The following is a 12,348-nucleotide window of genomic DNA, read 5'->3' on the forward strand; positions in this document are numbered from 1 at the left end:
AAGTTTCCATTGTTTAAAGGGGCAGGTTTGCCTCACAAGGAATTATCTGAAGCTTTTATGAACCTAAAAACTACTAGAAAGCAGCCGCCACCACTTGCCACTTGGCTGTGAGGGTACGATGGAATTAGCTGGTGGTGTACTCTCAGCCCAGATCCGAAACTAATAACCCAACCTTGTTCCCATTCAACTCAATGGAAGAGACAGGAAGGAATGTCTTTGTACTTAAAGGTACCCAACTAGGAGTTGGCAGAACTGGGATATGCTCCTGTTTCTGCCAAAGATTGACCCTGTGAGCTTGGACAAGCCATGTAAACGTCTCCGTACCCCCAACTGAAAAACAGTGATAAATATTTCTTTTTTCCCCTCACAGGATAAATGAACCACGGAGAGCTTGACTGCTATGGTGCCACAGTCTGGACTATAAAACAAATAAACAACAAAGCTCTTGTTGATTTCAGTAGGATCAGGATTTGGCCCTGAGTGGTCAAGTGTTCACAGCATGAAAGCTGCCCTTAAAACTTACACCCCTTGGCAGGCCAAGGAGCGAATGGGACGTGAAGAATTGTTCCTCCAGGAGATTGAGACACTTTGACAAGGCATTGTAGGGAAGCAAGCTCTGCTGCTCCCCAGGCTGCATTTGTCTTGGGGAGGATTTCAGAGGTGTCAACCCCGCACTAAATGAAAACAGTGGTAAAACCCTGCCTGCCAGGCATTGGCCCTGGGTGAAGAATAGCATTTGTCTGAATGATGCTTTATGTGGAGAAGGGAGGAGGAAGTCAGGTGAGGACCCAAATTAGGTTTAATGTAGTTTTGGGGGGTTCAGAAAGAAGCAAAGTCAAGGGTTTGGATTGAACAGCTGCAAGGCTGGATGTGTTTCTAAGGAATATAGCCTGGTTCATAGGTTCTGAGTCTGGGGGGGGAGGGAGGGGGAGGTGAAAGGGTGTCAGGGAGTCGAGACCCTGCCCATTCCATATTGCTAAATGGGAGAGGAACCGCAGCTAGATGGGAATGGGCTCCCAGGGTACGTGGGGGGAGTCCCAACATGGGAAACAGCGCCTCTTGTGGAGAACATTGAGAACCACTGCTTTACTTCAACCACAAGTTGCTGAGCGAGATGCAGGACATAATTCCGTGGTCAGACTAAATGATCGTAGCAATCCACTGTGGCATTAAACGGATGCACCTTTCAAGATAGTCTTATGAGATTCTGGACATAGAGGCAGACATGTAACAAGATTTCTGCCTTCCTCAGTGGTATGAATCTTGCAAAACGAGTTCTTCTCTTGAGATTTCTGGAATTGAAAAATAAAGCCCTTTTGGGTTAATGGTTCTCACCTAGTCCCAAACGCATCAGTGGCATTGCCCTGCAGGACTTCATTTGCTATCTTATCCATGTACCCAGTGAAACCATTAAGTTTTCCAGTCCTGGTACAACAACAACTCTTCATTGTAAGAACAGAAGATTCACTTAACGCGTGACCAACTGTCACAAAGCAGGGGGAAAAATCTAGGATTCAGGTGGCAGTAAAGTTTGGGAATAAGTAGGAATGAAAGCTGAGGAAGTAATGGGAGCAAGAGGATATGCTAACCTACATGCCAATTCCAACAGGAACATTTATTTATATTGGTGCTTCCCTAAATCCTCCCTGCAGTTTCATCTGGATACAGTGTTCATCTGCGCTTCCTGTCCTAAACGGCTGTGTAGTGATGCTGTGTGCTGTTAAAACAGCTGCTGTGTTTTACCCCGGGTGCAGTTCAATGTGACTGATTCCAACCTATAAGTTTAAGCGGCTATCAGTCTGAGTTACAAAACCTGACTAATCTTTAGGATGAAAGATATTATATAAATGCAAGATATAAATAATAATAATAAGTCATGTCTCTGATCTGGTAATAAACCAAGTAATGGAAAATGGTTGGTAATGGTAAATTATGGGGCCACTGGTCCTTCAAGGGAATCAGGCCCTACCCGGCCCATGGGTACCCTGCAAAATACACCTGGGAGCAGGTAGGTGCTCCAAGTAGTGGCATGTTAGCCAATTAGCAAGGGAACAGCTAAATTCTAAGTAGGCAGCTGCCCAGATAGGGAGGGAGATCCCAGATGGGGCAATGCCCGACATACACGCTAGGAGGAACCAACAGGCACAGTGTAGGCTCCTGGGACTTTGAGTACCCTGCAAGGTTGCACTTTGTGACTTGGCTGTGGGGCTGATCCATGGCACAGACAGCAAGAGGCAGAAGGCCAGCAGGAGGCACCGGGAACGAGGACCCCTTGCAGCACTTCACCCCAAACCAGGGGGCGCTACGGGTGTTGAATATGCCACCTTACAGATACACTGATTGGCTAACATATAACAACTCTGCTTTTCTGCTTTTGTTTTATGTAGCTCACTTCAGGCAGAACATTTCAGTCTGGTCTGTTTTAAGGACCCATGTAAAACTGAGTCAGTCCCCTATTAGTTTGGATAGAGAGGAGTACAAATAGTTCAGTTACAAGCCGCAGTTTATCCGATATTTTTCAGGCAGACAGAATAAACCATGTCTGGAGCAAAGCAGAAAATGTGATTGGAAAGTTTAGAGCTCTTAAATTAATTCCCTAGACAAAAAGTCAAGACACCATATTCATAATATCACATTATATAACTTGCTCTGGAGCCAGACAGCTACTAGGTAAAATAATATGGGTTATAAAACAAAATATTATTGCAAAACAGTTTTACAACTTTATAATTCACTATTTTCATTTCAGAAAAACATTGTCAGCATAATTGCAGATGCCGTTTGCCTTGGAGGGGTTCTTTTAGCTGCTGATGGGATTTTTTTTTTTTTAAAGGATGCTATTTCATTTAATATACTGATTTGCATGATAGTTATCTGGAAGTAAATCTCCATGGGAAACAGCATTAAGTGGGAATTTAAGTGAATTTAATATGGAACGTTTATGCTCAGTAAATAAAAATATAACCTCTGGATTCTTCCATATATTAAACATATCAATATGGAGCTACTTTCTACTCTGTGTAGCTGCATTTATAGCTTAAATAGGACAAAGTTGCTAGGTCTTATGTGGCTGAATCTTGGAGGACAGATTCATTTGATAGTCTTTCCCTCGAGGATTCCATGTATGGTGTGTGAATCTCAGGGTCCAATCCTACAAACACAACTACTGAGTGCAGTGTGCCATGAACACTTAAGCACTAGGCTCAGAAGTGCCTGCAGGACTGGGCCCACTGTTCACAATTCATCCAGGGACACAATCACCCAGCTTTATAGCCTAATAACTCAAACCAGAACCAATGAGAACCATGTAACAATAAAACATTAGAACATAAGACGGCCATACTGGGTCAGACCAAAACATCCATCTAGCCCAGTATCCTGTCTATCGACAGTGGCCAATGCCAGGTGCCCCAGAGGGAATGAACAAGTGATCCATCCCCTGTCGCCCATTCCCAGCTTCCAGCAAACAGAATCTAGGGACGCCATCCCTGTCCATCCTGGCTCATAGCCATTGGTGGACCTATCCTCCATGAATTTATCTAGTTCTTTTTTGAACACTTTTATAGTCTTGGCCTTCACAACATCCTCTGGCAAAGAGTTCCACAGGTTGACTGGGCATTGTGTAAAGAAACACTTCCTTTTGTTTGTTTTAAACCCGCTGCCTGTTAATTTCATTTGGTGGCCCCTAGTTCTTGTGTTATGACATTGCACTTCTATGACACCCTTAATCCAAGAATCACAAACATTACCTAATCCTATTAACAGCGTGTGAGAATCAAAGAAATGCAGGGCTGGAAGGGAATCTCAAGAGGTCAAGTCCACCCTCTTGTGCTGAGACAGGATCAAGTAAACCTAGATAATCTCCGACAGGTATTTGTCCAATATGTTTTTAAAACCTCCAAAGACGGGGATTCCGCAACCTCCCATGGAAGCCTATTCCAGACCCTAACTACCCTTAGAGTTAGAAACTTTTTCCTGACGTCTAACCTTCATCTCCCTTGCTGCAGATTAATCCCATTACTTCTTGTCCTACTGTCAGTGGACATGGAGAACAACTAATCACAGTCCTCTTTATAACAGCCCTTGACGTATTTGAAGACTTATCAGGTCTCTGCCGCAGCCTTCTTTTGTCAGGACTAAACTTGCCCAGTATATATCTATATCTATCTATTTTAACACTTCCTCATAGGTCAGGTTTCCTAAACCTTTGATCATTTTCATTGCTCTCCTCTGGAGACTCTGCAGTTCATCCACATCTTTCCGGAAGTGTCGTGCCCAGCTGAGGCCTTGGAAGTGCCAAGTAGAGCATCTTACATACGACGCTCCTGTTAACACACTCCAGAATGATACAGGTCTTTTTCTCAACTGCATCCCATTGTTGACTCTCATTCAATTTATGATCCACTATAACCCTCAGATCCTTTTCAGCAGAACTACCATCCAGGACTGACTCCTGCAGGACCCGACTAGATACCCCCTCCCAGCTTGACATGGATAACTACACTCTTTCAATCCACTGGGTGCTCACCTTATAGTAATTTCATCTAGACCACATTTCCACAGTTTACTTATGAGAAAGTCAAGAGGAACTGTGTCAAAAGCCTTACTACAATCAAGATACATCACATCTACTGCTTCCCCCTATCTATTAGGCCAGAAATTCTATCAAAAAGGAAGTTAGGTTGGTTTGGAATAATTTGCTCTTGACAAATCAATGCTGGCTGTTCCTTGTAACCCTATTACCCTCTCGGTGCTTACACAATGATTGTTTAATAATTTGTTCTGGTATATTTCCAGGTATCAAAGTTAGGCTGACTGAGCTATATCATCCTGGGTCCACTTTGGTCCCCTTTTTAGATTGTGGTATGTTTGCCCTCCTCCAGTCCTTTGGGACCTCGGCTGTCCTGTATGAGTTCTCAAAGATAAGATTGCTTCAGGTAATTCCTTACGTATCCTAGGATGAAATTCATCCGGCCCTGCCGACTTGAACACATCTAGTTTATCCAAATATTCTTTAACCTGTTCTTTCCCTATTTTGGCTTGCGTTCTTTTCCTCTTGTTGTTAATCTTAATTGTGTTGAGTATCTGGTCACCATTAAATCTTTACTGAAGACTGAAGCAAAATAGGCATTGAACACTTCAGCCTTCTTAATGTCATCTGTTATTAGCTCTCCTTCCCCACTAAGTAGAGGAGCTACACTTTCCTTCATCTTGCTTCTAACGCATTTAAAGAACCTCTCTTCGTGCCTTTACGTCCCTTTAGGTGTAATTCATTCTGTGCCTTAGGGTATGCCTACAATTTTGAGATTATACTGGCATAACTATGCCAACACAGCCCTATTGCGTAGACACAGTCTATGCTGACAGAAGGGTTTTTATGTCGGTACAGGAACACCATCTCTCAAGACAACATTAGCTACACCGAATTCTGACTGTCATGAGGTACAAACCCTGGGACACATCACAAACCACTTCCCCATTCACGCTTACAGGGTGGGCACAAGAGGGATCCACCTAGCAATCCCAGGAGCATGAGAATGGCCTTCAATCTCAAAATTCAATTATAATCCCAGCCCATTGCTTTTCAAACACCATGTGAAAGAAGAAGATAGCTGTGCCTACACTGGGGGTTATGATGGCGTAGTATTGTCGTTTAGAGGTGTGTGGTTTTTTGTTTGTTTATTTTAACAACCCTGACCAATATACCTATGACAACAGAAGTTTCACTTGTAGGCCAAGCCTTACCCTTTCTGACTTTGCACTAGTCTTTTGTAATCCTCTTTAGCAATTCATCCATGTTCTGCTTTTTGTAGGATTCCTTTTTGATTTTCAGGTCATTAAAAAGCTCTTGATGAGCCATATTGGCCTCTTCCTACCTTTCCTTCACATTGGGATAGTTTGCAGCTGTGCCTTTAATATTGTCTCGGAGAAATTGCCAGCTCTTCTGAACTCCTTTATCCCTTAGATTTTCTGCCCATGGGATCTTAACTACCAATCCTCTGCGTTGTTGCATTTTTTAAAGTCCTTATTCTGCTGCTCTCACTCCTTCCTTTCCTTAGGATCATGAGATATATTATTTCATGATCGCTTTCACCCAAATTGCCTTCCACCTGCAGATTCGTGACCAATCCCTCCCTGTTGAGCAGAATCAAGTCTAAAATGTCTCTCCCCCTGGTTAATTCCTCCATCTGCTGAAACAAAAAGTTGTCCCCACAACATTCCAAGAAGTTACTGGAAATTTTGTGTTTTGCTGTATTACTTTTTCCAACAGATGTCTGGTTAAAGTCCTCCATTACTACCAGTCTCATGTTTTGGGTATTTCTGTTATTTGTTCTAGATATGCCTCATCTACCTCCTCGCCGTGATTTGGTGGTCTATAGCAGACCCCTACCATGACGTCATCCCTATTTTCCCCCTTTTATCTTTACCCCGAGACTTTCAACTGGTCTGCCTCTCAACTCCTTTTGGACCTCAGAACAAATGTATATATTCTTTATGTATAATGCAACACCTCTGCCCCTTTTCCCCCTGCCTGTCCCTTCTGAACAAGCCTGTATACCAATATTCCAGTCATGAGATTTATCCCACCAAACCTCTGTGATGCCAGTTAAGTCATAATTGAGCTTATGTACTAATACTTCCAGGTCTTCCCGTTTAGCCTACTTGCTACTCCTTGCAGTTGTGTAGAGACACAGTAGATTAGTATTACAATCCCAAATTTACAGAGGAGCAAACTGAGGCAGCTGCCCAAAGCTGCACCCTGAGTCAGTAGCAGGTCTGGGACTACAGAGCAGGAGTCATGAGGACTATACCCCCTCACACAAAGACAATCGATGCTGAATACTGTATGTAGGCTAAGACGATAGAACCCGTAACTACCAGACTGCAACACCAACATAATTCACTTCCCAATTGTATCTCAAAATGTATCAGTATATTTAAAGGCTGTTTGGTTATCAAGGGTTAAACACAGTCAAATCAGAGCCCTTAAATAATGTCAAGGCTGCCCCTAGTTGTATCATGTATGGAGGCATTGTCCTCAGATTATTTTAAGAAGGAGGAAGAAAGAACATCCAGGTATTATGTCAAAAGCCTCTTGCTCAATTATTCCTCTCGTGCTGCTAATCCACTGTGACAGTCTAAAGACTTACACTGCAAAAACCATGCTCTAAAGCTGTAAATTTAAGTTGCTTTCTTCCGTAGCTCACAAGCCTTTGCTGACCTCACCTACTCCCACAAGCACACACACTGTCACCTTTCACATCAACTAACTGAGCCGGTCATACAATTAACAACTCATTTTTTTACTATTTCAGGAATGCAATTCCTAAACGACTACCACGAAGCATTCCTCTGTCCTCAGCCGCTTCCCGTTTGTGAATGAAACTGAAGTTTCTAAGCCCAAAAGGAAAGGAAAGTTTGCGCTGTGAGGGGGGATCTACGAGTGTGTTAGGGTGCCATACTGTTCACACTGGATCCCTAGAGATAAGGATGAACATGGAAAAGTCTAAATAATTTTTTATAACACTTTGCACTTCTGAAAGTGCCTTTTCATCTGAGAGTCTTGAATGGCATTACGAAGATTACTTTGCAAAAGCTCACAACAGCCCTGAGAAGGAAGTATTACATATCCCCAGTTGCAGATTGGTAAACTGAGGTGCACAAAGGTCAGAAAACTTGTCTAAGGTCACAGAGCAACGCTGAGAATAGAACCCAGGAGTCCTGATTCCAACAGAACCCAGGAGTCCTGATTCCAGGAGTCCCTCATCTCAGTTCTAGATACACTGCCTCCTTCTTTCTCCTCCTTCATTTTATCACCACATAGGGTCAAGTTCACCCAGGGCCTGTGCTGGAGTCCAAAGCTCAGACATTGACCTATGGCCTCTCTGCGGTGAAAAGAGCTCCAAGGAGGGGGTCGTGGTAGAGCGAGGCAAAGGTGGCTTGAGGGTGGCTGTCTACCTTCTCTGCAATGCAGAGAACCAGGCAGTTGCAGGGAAGCCCACATCCCTATGCCACCAGGAGGGAATCTGGCCCACTGATTTTATTAATCAGCAGAGACTGAATCATCTTAGTCAGAGGATTAACAGCAAGAGCATGAGTCTCAGTTAAAACGTAACTGCCGGGTGCACCCACTTTATGCTGTGTGAGTGATGGGAGACAGTATCTTTCCTCCCTAAAAAAATTATTACACCCGTACAAGTGGAGTGCATCAATCGCAGCCCAGGACACTGGTGAGCAGGCGTCTCGGAGCCGAAGATGGAACATCCCAGTGAATGCCTTCGCAGAAGATTTTCAGTCAGCTGGACACCCTGACTCACGCAGCGGCTTGGGAAGAGTGAGAGGCAAAATAAATAAATACAACTGCATTATCTAGGCACCATTTTGGTCACTGGAAGCTTCATGAGACCATCGTTACGGCCGATGCCAGAGGGAGATTCAGAAATGCCTACTGTGGCACACGGCAACAAGACAAACTGGTTTATGCCTGTTCTCTACAAAGTGGTCACCATTAAAACCTTGCTAAGAGGGTTAGATAATTTGTTAGCTTTACCTCATTGTTTGCAGCAGTCTCAATATTTACTATAGGACATACCTAGAATACTGTAAATGCTGAGGTGGTGTTTAAGGCAACTGGCATGTTTTCAGGGTGCCTGAGATGCTGTTGAGGTACAGATTTTGTGTAGACGAGGTGTGTTTTGTCCACCACCTCCCTAGGTAACCCATCCATCCTTAGAGGTTTTTAAGGCCTGGCTTGGCAAAGCCCTGGCTGGGATGATTTAGTTGGGGATTGGTCCTGTTTTGAGCAGGGGGTTGGACTAGATGACCTCCTGAGGTCTCTGCCAACTCTAATCTTCTATGATCCTAATTCATGCCTTCCTGCCATCCCTCCTCTGCGTCCTCGTTTGACTCCTGATCAGGAGGAGTACAAGGTACTGGCTGCACTGAGGTGGAGCTAGAGGTAACCTTTGTTGAGGTAACTCTTGATGAGCTTTTCCCTTAGCTCGCCTGTGCATGTAAGGTTAGATACTGGGCCGTACATGGAGACGTTGGCTGTGTTGTCCAAAGGTTTCCTTAAGTACTGATTAGATTAGACAGTGCTTTAGGCAGGAGGTAGCTTTTCTTCTTGAAGGAAGTATTCACAGTCTCAGTTAGTAAGAGCCAGGACTGACTTTCACTTTCCGCCTGGATCAGAGCCTCAGGCATGGTGTGGTTTCCCTGCAGTGCTTCCAGGACTTACAGTGAAGGATCCAGATTTGGAAAGGCAAGGTGTAACATTACTGGGCCTGGGTCTGCTGTGTGGTTCCTGGTGTCCTGAGAGGCTGCCTAGGTGGCAGAAGGTCTCTGAGAAACAGGCGGATAGTTCATCATAGCATGAGGTGGTGGGCTCTGGAATTGAGTGAAGGCATTACGGGTTAACAAGGAGATTCGTGGCCTGGAATAGTACAGTGTGGATGTCTGTTGGCAGCTATGGAGGCAAGTGCTGGGGTGTCTTTGTTTCTGATATGACCAAGGCATAGGCTTCAAAGGATTCTTGGTGTTGGAGACTGTCTGCTACTGCTTGTGTTTTCCACAGCGGATAGTTTAGTGCCAAAATATCAGTGGGCTGTGGCTGATCAGTGGTCAGTGACTCATTATGGTCTTCTGTTCCGTAACTTATGAGTGGGGTGGAGTTACCTACAGGGATGTTTTTGAATTTGACTCTACGTAGGAGGGGGCAGAACGCAGTGGGAAAAAGGGAGGATCATGTGATAAATTTTATTTGTCACAAGGTTCCACATTTTAATCACATGGTTCTGCAACTGATCATATGGATATCCCCACGACATATGAAGCAGATTAGAGAGAGAGAGGCAGGAATTCCCTAGTGAAATATTAAGGTTTAAATGAGGGCATATGTTTCATTAGTTCATTTCCTAATTATGACTTGGGCATTAAAATTAAGAGAATTGCTACAAAAGGCAATTCAACAAAACAATTCAACACAAACTGGGACTGATCCGACTCATTTGGCATTTTCACTTCCTAAGTGCAACTCATTGTTCTGCGTGGGCTTTAAGGAACAGCACAGTCTTGGGTTTTTCGTTTGTTCCCATACCAAGCTAGATTTGCTTTGGATCAACAGCAACTTCAACCTGATTAGCAAGTGGCACTTTGCCTGCTCCTGCTTCGGGCTGTCAGAGACAGAACCACCAGCCGTGATCCTCTTCCCAGGCATGCTGCAAACCAAAAGCCGTTTTTCATCAAAAAACCGACACATTTTGAATGAAAAATTTCAGGCAGTTCTAGTTCTAGGCCATGGTGTGCAGCCGAGCTGAATACCACGTACTTCTGGGTGTTGCTGGATTTGTTACCACACCCCTTTCATTTTGCATGTACATTGCATTAAGAATCCACTAGTATTAATAACATTTAAAAATTATTTCATGCCCTCAGACATAAATTAATGTCCGTTTCTTACCCTGGTTTAATACTCATTTTACTCAGTTAAAGATCTCTATAAACAAACCTCAAACAAATATGCCATACAGGTGTGTGGAGAGTAAACAAGCTAAGACCCCTTGTGCATCTAGTAAAACCAGCTGCAGCGATTTCTCCAATGGATGTCATGGCTGTAACATTTTCAGCAACTTTTCCTTGATATGAAATCATTCCAAAAAGTTAGTTCCTCTGAATAAGCCAGACTGCGAAAGTAGAGAGAGAAGATGCGGTCGAGTGAAACAATGCTGCTTTTATGGCCAATGACAAAATATTCTGATGGGGTGGGTGTAGTTACTGGACACTTCCTATTACCTTGGAAAATCTCCATCAATTCTACCCTGCTTCTTACTAATAAGTAATGCCCAGCTTCCTCCACCACTATTCAGGATAGCAGTCATGCCCATGCTGAAACTGGATAGCAAAGTGCCTTCGGCAGGCTACGAAAGAAATGAAATTCCCAAAGGGATTATGTATCAATAAGTGGAAAGCTAAATTGTCTTGTCCCTTCCAGCTTTATATTGCAAATACGCCGCAAGACTCATGCTGTTCGTGGTGAGAAGCGATTTATGTTTCCATTGAGACACTGTACTCTGGTTCTTCTCTACTGCTTGGGACATTCCTTAGCTGATGTAAACTGACATCATCCCACTGACTTGTATGGAATCGCACCGATTTACTCCAGCGACAGATCTGGCCCAAGCAATAGAATTATTTTAAAAAAACAACATCAGCTCTACCTAATATCAGACATGTGATATATAGAGAGTCCCCTCCCCTCTTGCGCTCACAGCTCTGCGGAAGAGAAAAAGTTAATTAGTTAGGTTGCCAGCAGACTGTATTTCAAGGACTTTTATTTGTTGCTTTGTCTATCCTGACTTGAGAAACCCTGAGCTTCCCTGCTTTGAATAGTTCCTGAATTCAGGAAACTGGAATGAAATCTGGCGACTGGAAAAGGCTGTGTGGACCGACCGAGGGCAAGGTCGATGGGAAGAGCTTTTTGTATTTTGTTTTGTAACTATTTAGCATTTTTCTCTCAGCATTAAAAGGCTAGAGACAAGTTCTGCACCGAGGCAGATCGAGGCAGCCTTTGACAGCAGTGCTTTCGTTGGTGCGGGATTTGAGCCCAGCTGTCTTCAGCCTCAGTGAGTACAAAGCAATGAACTCACACAGGCATTGCTCCCGTTATGGGGAGGTTAGCGAACTCGTGTTAAAAGCACACAGCCAAGATAAAATCCAAATACACACTTACAATGGAGGGTGGAATTTGGCTCCACGTACATGAATCTCTTACCTGTGGCAACAGCAGCTTACATTTTACAAATTTACTCACTTTTCACCACTGATGCTGTTTTCAAACACCTCAACAAGGCCTCAGTCCTGAACCTGGATCTACATAGCCAGGTCCCTGTATCCACAGGAACAGCTTTTGAAGGAAAATGGGCTCTGCTTGTGTAGACCTGGTTCCTGGATCAAGGTCTAAGCAGTGAAACCAGACAGGTGAGTTTAACTTTCTGTGTCTAGTCAGTTTCACATTAAGAGGCCTCTTTGAAGGGCTCCTTTGCTTTGACACTTGTTGGAACGGATGGGCAGCACACACGGAAGCATTTCACGGTCGCCAAGCTTGGTGTAGGAAAACATTTGTGTGTGGTTTCAGGGATAAGGATCTTTAAGCAATGATGCACAGAATCACTTAAACCAAATTTAGTGAACAACACTGTTTTTTCCCAGCTTTAAGCATGTGGACAGGAATAATTTCCCCTCTGGTAACTGGTGAACTCAACAGTGTACATTACCCCAAGTCTTTGTCAGTAATCTCTTAATCAATCTAAGGAGAACCAGGTCTGAAAGATCAGGGCACCATGAGGCCAC

The 12,348-nt window shown here is 43.8% G+C and overlaps 1 protein-coding gene across 1 annotated transcript in view; it reads right to left on the reverse strand.

The window, feature by feature from the left end:
* Positions 1 to 12,348, reverse strand: part of LPP (LIM domain containing preferred translocation partner in lipoma) — a 432,571-nt gene that overhangs the window by 135,866 nt on the left and 284,357 nt on the right. The window lies entirely within an intron of this gene.

This window comes from Lepidochelys olivacea (assembly GCF_965140295.1).
Source record: "Lepidochelys olivacea isolate rLepOli2 genome assembly, chromosome: 9".
Lineage (NCBI taxonomy): Eukaryota > Metazoa > Chordata > Testudines > Cheloniidae > Lepidochelys > Lepidochelys olivacea.